Below are 17336 nucleotides of genomic sequence, written 5' to 3'. Positions count from 1 at the left end.
AGCAACGCTTTGTTGGCCCTAGGGTGGTATGCCCAACAAACATGTTTGGGGCTAAAATGCAGACAGATCTAGGAACTGGAGCCTCCCGTCTCTAGGTACTTCTACTGTGAAATTGAGACCAGGGCCGCACTCCTTAAAACGATTTAGCACATTGACGACGGTGCGTTGCAGGTTCGGTTCAGAAGACAACACTAAGTAGTCATCAACATACCTACATGCCTTCCAAATTTTCCCTCGTAGCGCTCGTCTTTGTTTGTCTCGCTTGTCCTCGTTTTTCCGCGCCAATTTCTTCAGTATCCATTTTGAGGCTGGGAATCGCACCAGGGCATTTGGCGTTTGAGGCGGAGACGCTACCAGTCCGCCACTACGGCTCTTTTTTTTCTTTATTCCATAGAAACATTGCCCAGAAGGAAAGTCTAAGCACGCTTACACTCCAAAACACCAGGCCACCATACCCCTGCATGAACCCTCCTACCAAAACATTCAAAGTCTGAGAGGCACATACATGAATCCAGATAGGGGAGCCAGCTAGGCGGGTCTTGCAGGGCAGCATATACTTCCCGCACCAAAGCACATTGTTCACGAAACAAATATTTCGACGACCGTGGTAATTCGACGTGGTGGTCCATCATGCAGCTCTTCCAGAGACAAAATAGTCCCAGCTTCATAAATAGATCATAAGCACAACACAGTTTTTCTCCACAGGCAAAAAACGGATACTGTAGGGTGTTATATCATTTTCCTTCTAAATTTTTTGTAGTAATATATCCAAGAAGAACGCAGCATCAATGCACAGAATAAAACAAGGGTCTATTGTATCTGGTGTACAGCACAGGCGGCAGTTCACCGACCATGGCGCAAGCATCTTTTTTGCATGAAGCCATGCCTTCACAGGCAGGTTAGACGTGTCCAGTTTAAAGAAGAATGATTTTGCAGCAGAAGAGGTGTACATTCGCCTAACACATTTTAAAGCACTGGTATCAAGGAACTCTAGAAAAGGTTGCCGATACAGCGGTACAGGGAACAAATACTCTGTAAGTGCCTGAGTCATATGCCTTCTGGAGAGGCTATAGAGATAGCCCAAAGAAAAGCGCACAAAGAACAAATTGAAGGTGTCAGCAACTTCCTTGAGGAGTACCCAGAAAGGCCCTTCATGAGTTTGTTCAAGCGGTGTGAATAGGAAAGGCAAATGAGCACTGAGACACCTTATAAGCGCAGCTACAAAAAGAAAGTGGTCTCAGGATTTGAAAAAAAAAAACGAGAAACAAGGTGATATACGAACAAGTGTACAAGGCCGATTCCAGGAAACTCTAGAGAATGAAATAGGTTATCGCGACGCATGGGTTCTCACTGAGAACGCCTTACGAATGTAACAAATATTGTGTGCTTCACCGGCACTTTCTTCCTCCTAGCATTGGAGAACCTGCAACACATAGGCAAGTTTTGCAAATAAAGAAATGTTGCACACTTGAGCCCGAACAAACAAAGACAGTTCCCAACCCATCCAAGCCTGTGTTTGTCGCCTCATGGAGACTTTCTGTGAATCCCAGTAGGCTCCACGGTTGCGATTTTGGTGAAGAGGAACCCCTAGGTAGTGAAGGGATTCGCAGTTAAAGCTTATGCTACCATAATGACTTGGCGTTGTACCCCAATGACCCGACCAAAACCCTATAGATTTATCTATATTAAGAGCCGCACATGATACCTCACAAAACTGTTGAGACAAATGTGATGCCTCAAGCACAATCTTTTTGTGAGAATAATAGAGAGCGACATTATTTTTATAGGCTAAAATCTTAAATTCACATTGCGCCAAGGAGAAACCACGGATAGTTGTGCAGTTATTAATACCGAGGCAAAAGGGCTCAAGATATAGGGCAAACAACAAAGGCAATAATGGACAGCTTTAGCCAACAGATAAATTAAATGGCATAGGTTTGGTTAGCTCTTGGTTAACAATTAGCCTTGTATAACACTCCTTATAGCACAGTCTTATGCCCCTAAGCAAAACATCTCTAATTTTTGCATGCTCTAAGACCACAAACAAAAATTCGTGACGAACTTTATCAAAGCCCTTGGCAACGTCAATATGAATTAGAGCTACTTGTCTGACCTTATATGATACTGTCTCCACTACTGAACGCGCAGTATGAATATGAGTTTGGATGCTGCGGCCTCTGATAGCGCAGACCTGATGCGTGCCAATTAAGTGAGCGTCAACTAACTGCAGACGATTGCAAGGAACCTTTGCAAAAAGTTTGTAACCTACATTACAGAGTGAAATCGGAGAAAATCTCTCATGTGTTTTCAACCGATTTGAATCTGTGCTTTCTGGAATTTATATTGCAGCGGGTAGACGACGACGACGACATTGAGCGAGTGAACGAGTGGACGAGGAAGAAGACGAGAACTCATCTCTGGCTGTGTCCTGAGTGCCGCCCGTAGCTGTTCATTCGTTGGTTTCTCTGGTGATGTTGCCGCAGGCAACAGGCATTGATGAGTGGAAGGTAAGCAGCTGTCCACCACTGATATGACACATTCGGCTGTAGGGCACAGCGTGGCGAGTGAGATGCCTTGCGGGAGCGGTTGGATAGATGGGCCAAAGTTCAGAACCGGAAGGTACGCACGGTTTACTATGCCCAGAATAAAACTGGAGGGGGGGGGGGAAATCACCCACGTAAGAAGCCTGGAAATCCCCCATCAAGATAGACGCTAGGCAAGTGGAAAATGTTTTGTATAACTCGCTAGTCATGCCATCTGCCCAGGAGATTTCTGAGCCACAAGGTCAGAAATGGGGGTTTATTTTGTTGAAAGTGATAGGCGCTCCTCCACTATAGCACGCTGCTCATCGTCAATTCGGTGCAAGGCTCCGAATAAGCGACTGTAATCTCATCTCACATTTGTGCCCGCACAACACCCAAACAGCTTCCGATAGTAGTAAAAAAAGCCTCAATAATACCGGGACCACCGAAATACGTACAACAATCATACTGAATTTCGCTTAGCTAGAGCAGTCTGCCTTTCATCACTCATGACCCCACGAGATGGTTGCTCATGCAGAAACCTACGGGTCCTAGATGTTATCAAGGCCCTTCTGTATTTTTCGCTTTCATAGTGCTTAAGCTGTCCATTTTCAACAGTGGTACCTTCTCCATAGACACCTGGGGCTACCCTCTTTATCATGTAGGACAAGTTGTCGGGCTAGTTGGTGCTGATCCATTGTTATTGACAGCGCTTAAAAAAACAGACAGAATACAGAAAACACGGAAGACGACGTCACAGGCGCTGAACTTCAACTTTATTCACGAACCACCGAAACACTGCATATATACCCAAAACACAGGCGCCAAAAAGCGGCGAAAATTTCACGCACTCGTGTCAATAGAAATGATATGACAAGTAGTGGTAAAACAACAAAGGCTAACAACCAAATAATAGAACAGGGCAGGATAAAACAAGAACAAGATGAGACAAAAAATAACTTCACCAAGTCATTTACAGAACGAAAAACCCCTGGCACGTGTAATAGTGGTGCGGTTTGACTCAAAGAATTTTCAAGAGCTGATCCGATAACACTGAATCAAAACGTACAGAGAAAGATCAAATGTAGCGAAAATGAGAAAGGTGTCGTGGCAAAAAAAAAACACGCAGTGAAAACACAATGGCGATCGGGTACACAAAAAATTTAACAACAGAGGTGAGGCCAAAATTAACGCAGCATAACACAGAATATATTTTATATATCTTAAACAAAGAAAATATTTTATATTGCGTGAGCATTATGACAAGGTTGCTGTCATTACTTACATGCACAAAGTTTCACACAACCTTAAGAAAATTGGAAGGAAACCAGGAGCAGGAAACAAACCAGCCCCTATCGCAGCTCTGTCGGATTTTAAGTAAAAAAAAAAGGAACAGAGGCTGCACAACTCGGCACAGAAATCCCTTAACGGCATTCGCGGAAGGCGTCGTTGACTCAATTCCTTTGTCTTGTCGCAATGTATCCATCTGCCAAAGAGGCCGATGCATCAATGAAAGGCTAAGGGAGCACAAGAATAACTTAATAGGAGCATCACTCAGGAATCTGCTAGTCCACTGCCGTAACTGTGACCCTTAAAAGCCATTCCACCCAATTTTCGAAAAAGCCACTTTTTTAAAAAAGCACCGGAAGAAGCCAACACGTGAAATAGTGGAAGCCACCAAGATTTTGAGGCTCGAGGGGGAATGCGTAAGCGCTCCCTCGATTACACTGTCGGAAATAGAGTTAGCCTTTCTTTCTGAGTCTGTATGACTTGAACTTGGATTTGCAGCAGAGATGCTATATTATTTTTTTCTGCAACTCAATCTTTTTAGCTTCTATTATTATATTTTCATGCTTTTAGCCTAAAAACATTTTTTTGAATTTCATTTCTTGATATTTTATCTTTCTCTCTTGGATTTGCTGCACCGTATCTTATACCTCTAGCATTGTTATTTGTTTGTTTTACTTTTATTACTCACGCGAATTTTTACGCCGTTTTTATCCTTTTATTTATTCGCCGCACTTCATCTTCTTTGTTTAGCTGCGTTAAATGTTGGCTTCACCTGTGTTGTTAAATTTTCATTTATGTACCCGATCATCAGTGTGTTTTCACTGTGTTTCTTTTTTGTCACTACGCCTTTTCTCATTTTCTCTACGTTTGATCTTTAATTTTTGTGTATGTTTTGGTTCAATGTTGCCTGACCAGTTCTTGAAAATTCTTTTACTCAAACAGCCTTTTCAGAAATTCTTTTACTCATTCGACATGTCGGAGGTTTTTCCTTTTCTTAATGACTTGGGGAAAGTTATTTTTGTCTCATCTTGTTCTGGTTTTACCCTGCCCTGTTCTGTTCTTTGGTTTCTAGCCTTTTTTGTTTTACCACTACTTGTCGTATTATTGCTGTGGCCACGAGTGCATAACATTTTCGCCGCTTTTTGGCGCCTGTGTTTTGGGCATATATGCAGTGTTTCTGAGGGTCTTGAATAAAGTTGAAGATCAGCGCCTGTGGCGTCCTCTTTTATGTTTTCTGTCTTCCGTCCGTGTTCTTAAGCGCTGTCAACAACAATCAATAATTCAAGTAGGTCATCCAAAGCACAACCAAGATCACGAAAGTGATGTCTCTTTAAAAATGCGATTCTTGCTGAGGCTTCAATAGCAATGTTTTTTGTTTCGTTTTTAAATAAGTACCACTCTTCCAAAACTGAGAGATCACCGCGTGACCACGTGTCTTTCAAGAAAGTAGGTACAGCACGTTTGAACATTTCATCTGAGAGCAGACAGCTATTTAGCTTCCACAGCTCCCATCGAGGATGGAGTATGCTCCGAAAAACGTTTCTAGATCTCTGAAACGTTTTACATCTAAAAACGTTGGCACCGACAGTAGGTTCCTATCTGAAGCGACACCATACAGTGATCACTGAAGAATATGGGCCGCATCCAGTAACCAAAAACGCTGGAAAAAATGTCTGCTGAAACATAAATCCTGTCAAGCTGAGCGCTAGAGGAGCAGTGAATACGAGTGAATTGAATGTTATGTGCCCTATCTTGCCCAACATCCAACAGGTTGTATTCAAATGCCAAATGAGTAAGTAATTAAAGCAGCACTAGGGTCAAAACGCTTACTTAAAACTGCTTTGTCTTCATCCCTACAAACACAGTTTAAATCAGCCAAAAGCATATTATTACGACCCGTGGTCAAATGGTCGACTTGTGAATAGTGGAACAAGAAGAAGCCGTTCTGAACGGCTGCGTGTTGAAATGCTTCTAGCTGGAAACAGCGCTTCGGCCCTTGGACGAGCTCTCCCGACACCTGAAGTTGCCACGGACTCATACAAAGTTGTCCTCCCTTGACTATCTACCCGTGATGTTGTCCTCAACAACGTCTTTCTGTTTGCTGACCTCAAGGGTCGCCCATACCATGCTCCAGACTTCCGAGACGCGCTCGCGCAGATTGTGGCCCTCCGTGAAATACTGTGTATTGGCGACTATCAAATGAGCCACGTTTGGATGGTTACTTGCGAGAGCAGTTCCTGAAAACAGAAGCTTATTGACAATCCAGAGTTCAACGTTAAAGGTCTAAAATGTATTGTGTTTGACCAGGATGCCAAAAACGTGAAGCTTAAGCTTCGTTAATTGGCTCCCGCGCTATATCAAGCACCGGAGGATTGTGGAAGCTTAGGAGCCTTTTGGAACTGTACAAACTATCCAGCGTGAGAACTGGCGGTGCACGACGTCTCAAGGTTTAATCTTGAATAAAGGCGCATGTAATGAATGCGCACCTTTCATATATTAATTCTTCCGAACCATAAGTAGCAGCGCTCTGGCTACCTATATCCTGCCCTAACAGAGCTAGGCCGTCATCAGTTTTTTTCATCTTCAAATCCATTTTATTCAATGAACGCCGGCGGCGTATGCACCAGTGCCGCGCTTCTGCAGCAATGTTGTCAAGGGCTACGCGTATTGCTCTAGTGCCGTGTGTCCACTCCAACTTTGTCCACGATAAGGCATGCAGCGTATATCTCTTCGTCACTGCCGCCATATAGATCAAAGCGCGAAAATTATATATAGTAGCATTATTCTTGTTGATGATGATGTTCAACGCAGAGCGCGAATGTGCGTTTCAGATTAACACGAGGCGTGTTCAGCAGCGGCGATAGCCTAGTATTCTTACGCAGCCGTCAGCGAAACTTATCTGTTCGGGCCGCTGTGACTTTGAATTGCAGTTGCAGTTGTATTAATTAATTAATTTATTTCATTTGGTACAAACCCGCAAGACCACAAGCATAGAAACATCGCAACAACTTTCTCGGGATTTACCTATCGGAGTGGTGCCTTCACATTCTTGTAGAGCCTATTAACTCTAGGCCGCAAAGGAAGCTGATTTCAGGTCGTCAGGTATTTAGCATTATCTTACGCGCAACATCGAGGGGACCGTATTGCGCGCATTCATGTGTTGATTCTAACTTCAACACTTTGGGTCAAATTTTAGCTTGTCCAAGTCAAGTTTCACAAAACGCTTAGGTGCTTATCCGCCATTTACTTCAAGTATGACAACAACCTAAGGTGCCTGTGCGAAGGCACTAGAAGCGGGGCGGTTCTAAGCACAGTAGGTAGACAGAAGACTATTTAAAAAGAGACTATACGCTGGAGTGTGCGACAGCAAAGTCTCGCTGTCTCACGGGCTACGTGAAGCACTTAACGACAACTCTGAAACATTCGTAGGGCGACCGGACGGACGTATTTGCATGACATAAATATATTCCTTTGCTCATAGAAATACTTACTCCTGAGATTGCATTTAGTTTACAATGACCGTGAAAAAACTTCGCGGCCGCCATTGATCTGCAGTAAAGTTGAGTTTTAGTCCGAATATGTAGAATAGCTGAGGAGACAGAGAAAAAACGAATAATTTCCCGTCCTTTGGCCAAATGGGAACAAGGTGTGCTAGCACTACAGCACTACAGTTCCCCCTTCGGTTTCAGATCGAAGCTAGTTTTTGATGGTCAAGGAGCCTTCACGAAAAGATTGCCGATATCGGTACGTTGTTGGCGTTGGTGCTAGCGCATAAATTCCCGAGGAAACACCTAAGTTCCGCGTTAAGTTTATGGCGCGAATCGTTAATAGGCTAATTCCCATAAATGCGGAATTGGTCATTCTCCACTTTACGTATGTAGATCGCTCAGAAACCACTTAACAGTTATGGCACAGTCTGCATTGGTTAGGCGATGCGACACCGTCCTGCGATGCAGGTGCTGCCAACAGTGGTGCTTGCGTGACACAGCTTTCTCATAACAGGAAACCTCTCGCGAAGAATCCTGATATCAACCGCCACCTGCTGGTTGGGTGGAAAGAGAGGCTCACAACCGGGAAATCGGCAGGTGGGAGCTTTTGTGCTACCGTAGAATGCCGCTCACGGGGATTAACAAAGCTCCCAACTTCAGTATCAGTTCAAAAATCCGGTGGATGTTACATGAAAAACAAAAATAAAGAGAAAGAGGGCACGTAAAAGCAATAAAATATAATGTCATTGTGATAACGCACAGCTGCTCGTAGTCTTCGCTTCGTAAGATTGCAAATATTGCCGGTCTGTCATAGGTGTCTAAATGCTCAACTTAGTTTACACCTACGAAATATTGTACTCGAGAGCACATCTCTTGTCTGTGTTATTTAGTCAATAACTCCGTGCGTGGTATCGTAAAATTGGGGATCAAAACTAGAATATTGGAAGTATGCGTGCATCAAATAATTCGTTGTCACCATCACTGCTTTAGCAATTTACATGGTCTACGTTGGCAAATGTATACTGGGGAATTGAAACCTGCTTACACAAGGAAATAATGAGTTGCCATTTGTTTCACTGCCCTCTCTGGCTAGCCTACTCCGAAAAGAACTTTCGACTCTCGCGGTTTGTTTCAAGTAGGTTCAGTTTCAAGTCACCAGAGAAACAGTTCTTATGGGTCTCGTAGGTACATCCGAAAAAAATAATAATCACTCTCACTAATCAGGGTGCATACCTCGACGCAGGTCAGTCGTACAGTCAGGTTTTTATGACAAAAGGTTTCAGGTGATGGATTTGATGGTTGTGTAAAGGGAAGTCAGGCTTTTAATTCAACACATGAATGAGACTAGAAGGTTGGCTCAGGTACGTTCATATCCTCTTTTGAACAATAAGGCTCACTAGCCTATCTTTCGAGTGGCCGCTGTATTTCAAAAAACTTTTCATTCACTTGAGTCATGAAAGAAAAGTCACTTACTGCTTCATTGTTCACAAGAAAAAAATAATAAACGTGGGTAAGTCACCTCTCTGTTGCCTTGCCTGATGCAGAGCTGCAGATTCACAGCAAGCGATCTGTGGATTGTGTTTACAGTCGAAGATGCAATATACTAATTACGTGATGTTCGGATGGTACATTTCTAACGTTGTTTACTTCATCTGCGCGCGAACGACACCGCCGCATAGAGGTTGTTTCACCTAAGATTTTACACAATCTTCAAAGGTAAGCTCCTGGAGTTCAAGAGCGCTTTTTTCGGCATAGCAATGTCAGCGATTTACGGCATCCGAATACAGCTAACACGTGCTAACTAGAAAGCTGGTTAACTGATATTGAATAGTTAACCTCTTCAGTGCACGTAACTCGTCGAAATTGCCGGAGTTTGTTGTTGAAATTACTTAAGGCGGGCTACACGCCTCTCTATTATTAAGGAGCGTTGTAGTTATAGTGAAAATGTATCTATTCAATATCAGATAAGCAGCCTGGTGGAAGCACGTCTTAGCTGTATATTGATGTACTACACCGCTGAAAATGCTATGTCTAAAAAATGCGATTCTCTAACGATTCTCTAACTCAAAAATCCTATTTTTGGAAATTGTATCAAAGTCTTAGGTGAAACAGCCTGTATAATTATTGTATCAGCCGCCGCGGTGGCTCAGTGGTTCTGGGGCTAGGCTGCTGACACGAAAGACGCTGCTTCGCTTCTGGTCGAATTTTGATGGAGGCGAAATTCTAGAGGCCCGTTAAAGAGTGCACGTCAAACAACCGCAGGTGGTCAAAATTTGCACAGCCGCCTTCATTACGGCGTCCCTCATAGCCTGAGCCTCTTTGGGATGTTAACCCCTCTTAAAAATATAAAACAGTAATTACTGTTTCGTTCCTCTGAATAGTTTTTCTAATGCGTTAATGATTTTTATCAACACTCCCATTCTATACTTTCAGGATCTTCGGAGCTATGGTAGGCCTAATTGATTTCTTTGTATTCAAGACTCATCAGATAAGTTCGAGACTGCGTTCTTCGGTTAATACACATGTAATAGTCGTGAAGTGTAGCATTGCGAGGAGGTAATTCATCCACGAAAATGCGCATTTTTGGGCCGCTAACGCTGTATTCTCTATGAGAAAATAGAGATGAAGGCCTGCAATCAATAATTTTTCAACACAATTGTTACTATGAACCAGAAATAAAGGTACAGAAGTTTTTATTAGGCAGGCCAGTCATGATACTCCACATTATAAAGCATTTATTATGAATTAACGTGTTTGTTCATAATTTTAATTTATGGTAGCAAAAAGTTCCCCATTTCAAATTATTCTCCTATTGCAAACTTCGGTTGGGAGCGGTTTTAATAATCGTAAATACACACATATTGGGCTTAGGTACGAACTAAGAGGGTGGTATACAATCAGCATCTCTGTCGTTGGCTGAGTGCGAGGGTACAAATACCCTCCCGTATTTTTTTGCTATGTTTTTATAACACGAAGAATCAAGCAGTAGCAAATGTAAAATTGTACTATAGCTCAGGAACAGTTAGATTATTCTCCTGAAGAATTCATAGAAGAGCAAAAATTGAAGTCTATATTACAAAAATCTTATTCAGCGATAAAGGATTATCGCTTATTGTATGACTCGCAGCAAACCAGTCTGATTAACTCAGAATTGCTGTACAGTTTATGGGGCGCACCTCGCAAAAAAAAAACGGTTTCTTTGCGTATCAGCAAGTTCTTGTTTTACATACTGCGTGCTTCAAAGGCGCACAAAATGTGTGATGGTAGAAACTTTGCCTGCATACACAACACATTTTTGCTCGGTTGCGACTTAAACTGCATAGAATACACCGAGTCGCAAAAACGCCTTCAGTGATTGCACACAGGAAAACGGAATGCTCGAAAGAAGTTAAATTACTATCCGCTAGTTAATAGAATAAGCTACGCAAGAAAAACAAAAGCTAAGCTTAAGGTTGAAATACCCAAAGGGAAGTATATAGATAAAAATAGTTTTGCGAACCTTCAGGTTTTGCAGAAGTAGTGAGATGTCATGTAATCGGTAAAATAAAAAATAGGCGAATGTGAAATTTTGAGTGCCGATAATAAAAACCGACAGCTGGGGCTGCCTTTGTCGCTTTTATTATCGGCACTCAAAATTTCACCTTCATGAAAACCTTCTTTCGCAAACGAGAAAAATGGAAGTGGACCTGGAAGAGCACCAATGGTGAGAATAAAAATGAACTAGACTTCATATTATGCGCTCAACCTGGCATCGTTCAGGATGTTCCCGTCCTCTGAAAGGCGCGCTGTAGCGACCACATAATATCAAGGTCTCGAATTAGCTTAGACTTGAAGAGAGAAGGGAACAATCTAGTGAAGAGGAAGTCCATTAACGAGTTAGCCATAAGAGGGAAAGTACAGGAATTTAAGGTAGCGCTGCAGAACAGATATCCGGCTTTAACTGAGGAAGACTATCTTGATGTTCATAGATTGAACGAAAAACTGACAGCCATCATTACGAAGAGCGCAGTAGAAGTAGGCAGGGGGATATATCGACAGGATACCGGAAAGCTATCTCAGGTGACGAAAGATCTGATTCAGGTACGCCAAAGCATGAGGGCGTCTAACCGCACTGGCAGAATATAACTGACAGAGCTATCGAAGTTAGTTAATAAGCGGAAGGTAGCCGACATAAGGAAGGAACGGAGGTAGCCTAAAAACAGTGAAGAGGACACTAGGCATAGGGTTAAACCAGACGTATGCGTTAAGAGACAAGCAGAGCAATGTCATTAGCAACATAGATAAAAGAGTTAACGTAGCCCAAGTGTTCTACACAAATCTGTACAGTAGCCAATGTAATCAGAGCGTTAATGAGAAAGTCACTAGTGCACAGCAATGGGTCATCCCGCCAGTAACGAAAGAGGAAGTAAAAAAAGCCTTACGAGCAATGGAAGGGGGAAAAGCGGCTGGGAAGGATCAGGTAACAGCAGATCTGTTGAAGGATGGAGGGGACATAGTGCTAGAAAAAGTAGCCACCGTGTATACGCAAGGCCTCATTACCTCGACCGTACCAAAAGATTGGAAGAATGCAAACATTATCTTAATTCTTAAGAAGGGAGACGCCAAGGATTGAAAAATTACTTACCGATCAGCTTACTATCCGTTCCCTACAAAGTATTTACTAAGATAATCGCTAATATAGTCAGGGCTACATGAGACTTTATTCAACCGAATGATCAGACAGGCTTTCGTAAAGAATATTCCGCAGTAGATCATATTCACACTATCAATCACACTATCAATCTCCTGAAAAGAAGAGTTCGGAGAAGAAATTTCACTCTGTCTAGAAATAGCAGGGTTAGAAAACAAACCTTCCAGGAATCACCAGCCTCATTAATTAGATGAAGATCTGGTCATGAAAAAATTCTGACCTTCAACTCCAAAGTTCTTCTCTGCTTGTTAAAGACTGAAAAACTGGTCTGTGAATGTTGCAGCATGGGAAAGGCAAGAAGCATTGCCGCGGCGCTTGGCATATACGCTGAAGAGAATGAATGCTTAACATATTCCTTGAAAGTAGTTAGCTAACACGGCTTTTCCCTCTGCGCTGAGCGTCCAGGGGTGAAATTGTAAGAGGTGCAAATAAACATTACGCTCTAACATTATGCATGGACATGGTGAATGCTACCGCTTTACATCTAAACTCGGCATGAATCCTTCTCTTTATTTCTTTCTCTTTTTTTTTTGTTCCTACAGCTGAGCTTCATCATGAAGACCTGCCTGTGGCTCACCCTTCTCTCTGTCATTGCCGTTGCTTGTGAGTATGCTAGGATTTTTGTGGGATTCCGAAAATTCCAATTTTTGCTGTAGAGGTCTTGCAAATTATCCTGACTATCTAGTAATGATGAAAATTAAACAATTATACGCAGTGATCATTTAGTGTGGAAGCTTTGCTTTTTTTATTATAAGGCTACCATGCACGTGATAATCATTTGAGCGACCCGAAAACCGGATTGCATACACATGCAGATTGATAAATTAAACAGAAACAACCGCCAAAATTTAAAACGTTAGGAAACGTGCAAATTCTAGGATGCTCGCCATTATAACAACTTGTTCTATATTTACTATACTGTTATGGCGTAAAAGCTTCTAATGAATGAAAAGGGACGACATATTTTTGGACGTTTGAGTCATACAATAATTGGCATGCTTCGCAACGAAGGTGCGCCGTCAGATGATTTAGAAAAACTTTAGACGCTCTTTGTAATCGCGAATGACGCTTTATTTATCCATGCATCCAGCATGGACTAATGACTGTGTAAATTGTGGTACTTAGCTGTTAAGACTGAATACATAGAGGAGGGAAAATAGTTTGCATTACGTCCTCATATGCAGTCAACAGCCCAAAAAGCATATATCTTATTTCCGACGGCACTCAGGCCTAGATATGCTGAAAATATATGGAAATAACCTACGCGCAGTTTGTAACCTCTTTTTAAGTACTTAAGAAATTCCTGTTTTCATGCAGTATTCGATAGTTCAAAAGCATGCGGCAATATTGTAATTTACTCTCTAAAGCTATCACCAAATCAGATTGAAAAAGTGCTTAATATGAATTTTCAAAACTTCTGCTGTGCTTAGCGATGTCGTAATTGTTTACAATAAAATGTCTTTTTTTCTCATATTTCTCTCATGGCTCATGAAGATGGAGCTACAGTGAATTAAACAGTTAAAGTACACTAGTTATTATAACAGATGGTAGAATTTCTATTCTTAGTATTCATACACTAAATATCGGAACTATTGTCTTTTTCCCTCCAATCAACAGAGTCCCGCAAGTGGACCTGCAAAAACCCTTTCTATCTAAAGGTGAGAAATCCGGCGGTCTAAACCGAGCCGTCAAAATTTCACTAGCGTATAAATCATCTTCAACTGGGAAAGAAACATTGACTTGGCTGCACGATTAATTGGGAGTGCGATCATATCTCGAGCGCGGTTAGGTTGGCACCAAAGTGATCATACGGAATTAAACTGAAAAGCCTTTCCGGACATATCAGTGCTGCTAGTTTTAATAAAAAAATAAGCGCATACAATAACGCTATACAAAGAACACTGCCATTGATGTTATTTCTATTGAAAAACCCAAATAACACAGAATATAGGAACCCTGTTGGTGCCACGTGGGCATCTGGGACTGCGGGAAACCTCTCTATTATCTTCGTTTGCCTCCCATGGGAAATATTTGGGCCATCCCAAATTTGGCTCGCCCTTGATGATTATACCTGCGTCCCATATTAGTTTTTAGAAGGGCTAACTTCGGTTCAAATTTTATATGAAGCTTGAATGGGTCACTTGTAGTGTACTGCAGGACAAACGCAACGAAGATGTGGGGTTTATACCGAACAAATCTGGGATATCCCAAGTTTAGCTCCACGTAAAAAAGTGATATAAGATCTTCAGGGGCATTGGTGGCGCTGGAAACCGGGGAGGCCTGCTTGATGCCCACAAAGGCCACTTGTGGGCTACTGAGGGCATATACAGCGCAAATGTGGGCTTTATGCAGTAAGAACTTTAGTTAGCGAAATGAGGCTGGCCAAATCGAAAAAACAGCAGGTTCCGTATGACCAGGTGGGGGGGGGGGGGGGGGCGGAGGTTGTTCCTACGTGGTGCCCAATCGCTCCCATATGGGTTTCATGTGGGAGGATTCCACGAAAGTTCTTGGCTTTATGCAAGAATAATCGGGGCTTGGCATAGCTGGGCTGTCCGAACAAAACCGCTATAGGTTCGAAAGTTACCACAGAACCCGGATCGGTCCCATTAGGCAATGCGAGCGAGTAGCCCCATAAAATACCCACCTCAGCACCCAAAGGATAATCTTAGGGATGTTCAAGCGTGGCTTGCTCCTGAAGAACCCGCATCGGTTCCCTTCGGAATTCGAAGGGCTTTCGACTCTCCACGTGGGTCTGAAAGGGGCTCGATCGGGGTCATCTGTTGGCAGCTAACGCGAGGCCCATCTGGGCACCAGTTGCAGAATCCGCATGTTTCCCACATGACCGGCCAGTGTTTTGCCGCACAAGGGCTGCCAACATGGGTCTCCAGACAGACCTTTTTAAGAACCGTATTGCGATGCTTGGGAATGCTTGTTTCTGAAGGCAATGCCGGCATTCGTTTCAGAAACTAGCCTATTTTCAGGTAGCACCAACACGCGTGGGAACTGTCAGTTTCCAAAAAGAACACCTTTGGATGGCATCTCTGCACTATTCTAAAAAATGCCTTCCTGAGGAGAGAATGCTTCGAAATAAATAGAAACTGTGCTTGTCACTGATGCATACAGAGTAATCGATTGTTGAGTGGCACGACGTGTTCTTTCTGATATTGGAGCCAACTTCACAGCTACGTGGTAGTTTCTTTTTCTTCTCTATTCCCCGATATTTTCCGTGGTGTTAAACGTGAATAACCGGATATTGCTTGTCATTGTTCAGATTGGACAATCGATCTAATTGTGTAGAAAAACAGGCTATTCTGAACGGGGATCATCCTAAATGCCTTATGCGCCTGCACGAACACAATCACGTAGTTGTGTGTTCTCTTTTTTGTTCGAAAAGGAGTACTTATGAACTTTCAGTTTTTATTAACTCCGAATCAGTATCACAGGATGCCCGTTCGGGAGTATCAGTTCATCTCTAGCGCAGAGAGGTGTTCTTTACGTTGGAATATACATATTTGCAGCGGTATCTGTAGGCATGAAGTAACTGTGCCTAACGAGAGCGTGTATGTGCGGTAAATTGTCTTGACATCACGTTTGTTCTCTGTCTTAAGCTTTCATTGTCCTGCTATTTTATTATAATATACACATCGACCATTTCCATTTTCCTCTTTTGCTTACCGCTCGATCTTCACTTTGTGACTAAGGATTAGAATGGAAGACGCACTGTTCCTTCTGCGACATTCCCGCGGCTGGTCAAATTCGTTTTTAGGCCTATTTTCTAGTGGAATATTGCGATAGTTTCATGTTGACATTGGAAATATTCTGTTCCGACTCACATTGATATTACATTTTTTAAAACAGAAAACGTTGCTGACCCGTTCAACTGAAACGAATTATTTCGGTAGAGAAATCCGCAATGAAAGTAAATATATACCCATACCTAAGCCCCATGTCCTAATGAATCATCGAGCGCGTAATGACTTTTCGCGGTATCTGTTTCCAGACTGAGTAATTCGCTTGTGCAGAAGAAAAGCTGCCTTCAACGGAATTGCAAATAAATATAAAGGTAATGGTAACTTTTCCTCCAGAGGACGCAGCTGCAGTGATGCTGAAGGCTGGAAAAAGTCTTGAGAGTGTCGGCCGGCTGCTCCAGGGTGATGCATCCCTGACTAAGGAAGAGCAGGAAGAGGTTCTTCACGTCTTACGTGCTCTGACAAATGGGGAAGCTGTCCTGAACGGTGAAGACGCTGAGTACTTCTGGTCACATATCATCCGTGGCGTCATCTCGGGAGCCACCTCTCTCGGAATCATGGAGTTGATCAACAAGCTGGGATAGGCGAAGTTAGTCGGAAATGCCCCAGTCTGTCCCAACCATGTTATTTTGACATAAATATAGAATTGCACTCAATGCTTCGAACCTGTTGAGAGTTCCGCTAAATATACGGCTGTTTTGCCAAAAATGTTTTCATGTGGATTTCTCTCGTGTCTCCAGGTAAATGTTTTTTAATGTGAATTCTAGTCAATGAGAAAAGAGAGAGGTACTTATGAGCATTGACCTCCAAAAACTTGCGTCATGCCGGGTTTACAGGATCTCTCTTAGCCCTGCCGCGTTGCCGCATGGTAAAGGCCAGACATAAACATGAAATGAGCTGTCAGTTGAAGAAACCATGTCAACCATGACGTTATTCAATCGCAGATACGCCGGAGCTTTACTGTCCCCCTTCTTGTTTAACATATCAGTCTCCGACATTTGCTAGACGAGATAGCAGAATTGAACTAAAGCATCTATGCAGATGATATCAATTTATGGGTTAGTGAATTTGCCACCTTCATGTCAAGATCAAAATTAAGAAATTTAATAGAGGTGGTAGACATAATTATCAAATACGCCAAAAAAAAGGACTAGAGTGCACAGCACTCAAGACACAACTTCTAATATTGGAGATGTGCCGTGCGGCTGACGATCAGGATAACAGTGGGTAGGCAGGAGGTCCCGAAAGTCAGTGAAATCAGGATATTAGGATACTTCATCCAGGAAAGAGGAAAAAACACAAACACACTAAAGAAACTATAAGTGGGAGCCAAGATGGTCGCAGGTTTAGTGAGAAGAATTTCGCTGAAGAGGCATGGCATGAAGGAGAGTAGCCTTCCCCGAGTCAAGCAAGTTTTCGTAATGAACAGAATTAGGTACGCCACCCCATATATGAAACTCAAACAAGTAGAATTTCAAAAACTAGAGAATAATCAGACTGCACCAAAAAAGCACTCTAAACCTGCTGAAAAAATCAACTCATAGACTAGAGAAGTTGGGAGTTCATTATTGATGAAGCGAAATTAGAGAAAGAGTAA

The 17336-nt window shown here is 42.6% G+C and overlaps 1 long non-coding RNA gene across 1 annotated transcript; it reads left to right on the top strand.

The window, feature by feature from the left end:
• The first annotated feature begins 13610 nt into the window (after positions 1 to 13610).
• LOC144123192 (uncharacterized) lies at positions 13611 to 16449 on the top strand. The gene is made up of 2 exons (XR_013313035.1): positions 13611 to 13648; positions 16076 to 16449. It is a non-coding gene; the product is annotated as an uncharacterized LOC144123192 (long non-coding RNA).
• Positions 16450 to 17336: the final 887 nt, after the last annotated feature.

Source organism: Amblyomma americanum, chromosome 3 (genome assembly GCF_052857255.1).
Source record: "Amblyomma americanum isolate KBUSLIRL-KWMA chromosome 3, ASM5285725v1, whole genome shotgun sequence".
In the NCBI taxonomy this organism is placed as follows: Eukaryota; Metazoa; Arthropoda; class Arachnida; order Ixodida; family Ixodidae; genus Amblyomma; species Amblyomma americanum.
The sequence above is the reverse complement of the archived record's forward strand: the minus strand, read 5'-3'. Positions and strand labels throughout refer to the sequence as shown.